A 1,170-nucleotide genomic window follows, 5' to 3' on the forward strand; every position below is an offset into this window, starting at 1 on the left:
AGATCTTCAACAGGACCTAGGAGAACACAGAGTGATGGTCAGTGCATTGGTGTTGCTGAGGAATCCCACAAGGAACCTTGGGGTGTATGGAGTGTATGCAAGTGGGCGCTTGACAAGCATGGGCTGAGCTGCTGCTAGACCATTCTCCTTGGCGTCGAAGGCAGGCAAAGGAGAGGGGCAGAAAGAAATGAAAGATCCTTGGCTTTCTAGCTAGGGCAACCTCATCAATGTGAAATAGTCACCCTAAGAACCGGTTAATATAGAAAGCCACTGTACTATAGAAACAGGAAGTAGATTCGAGGCTGCCTAGATCCAGGGGTGTGGGAGTTGGGAAAGACAGAGGAGTGACTACTAGTGGGGTTTCTTTGAGGGAGAATAAAGAGGTTCTCAGATGAGATTGTAACAATGGTTGCACAACCGTGTAAATATAGTAGAAACGCTGAATCACCTAATTTAAATGAGTAAATTGTTTTGCACGTCAACTACGTTTAAATAAAGCTGTTAAAAAAAAAAAGAATACGTACAGAGTTGAGGCTGGGCTTTCGAATTGCTCTGCAATAAGAGAAAAAAAAAAAAAACAACAGTGATCAGGTTACTGGCCCCGAAAGAAAGCATAGAGGATGCTTGTGGACAGTGCAGTGAGGTTTTTTTTGGAATATTTAGCAAACGTCCATGTTGGCTGACAAATACAAAATTATTTTTCAGGGAGAAAAGCTTGCTATTGAGAAACATACTAACTACCAGACAGTTTGTAAGTGATGCCGTCCTTTGACTGCCATCGTCAATCAGGCTTCAGTTGGTCATAACTTCTAGTGACCAGTAGCTAGAGTCCATGACCAACCGAGGCCTGACCCATGATGGCAGTCAAAAATGATATTCACTTGATAGTGTAGAAGCCCCAGAAAAAACAAAAAACAAAACAAAAACAAACATTTCTCTTCCAGAGAAAGAAAGAAAGTCTTACACGTTCTGATTTCATATCCTCCACGCCGTCATGTGCAGACGCCTGCAGATCGTCAACAGGACCTAGGAGAACATAGAGTGATGGTCAGTGCATTGGTGTTGCTGAGGAATCCCACAAGGAGCCTTGGGGGCTGTGGACCAGGGCTGGAGTGTATGGAGGGGTTGGTTGACAAGCATGGACTGAGCTGCTGCTGGACCATTCTCCTT

At 44.3% G+C, this 1,170-nt stretch overlaps 1 long non-coding RNA gene across 1 annotated transcript; it reads right to left on the minus strand.

Moving 5' to 3' along the window:
* On the minus strand, positions 1-1,164 carry LOC108524883 (uncharacterized). Its single transcript, XR_001884155.1, has 3 exons — positions 965-1,164; positions 525-552; positions 1-16 (listed from the first exon to the last, which is right to left on the minus strand). It is a non-coding gene; the product is annotated as an uncharacterized LOC108524883 (long non-coding RNA).
* Between the last annotated feature and the right edge of the window lie 6 nt (positions 1,165-1,170).

Source organism: Rhinopithecus bieti, unplaced genomic scaffold (assembly GCF_001698545.2).
Source record: "Rhinopithecus bieti isolate Rb0 unplaced genomic scaffold, ASM169854v2 repeat_26742, whole genome shotgun sequence".
NCBI lineage: Eukaryota > Metazoa > Chordata > Mammalia > Primates > Cercopithecidae > Rhinopithecus > Rhinopithecus bieti.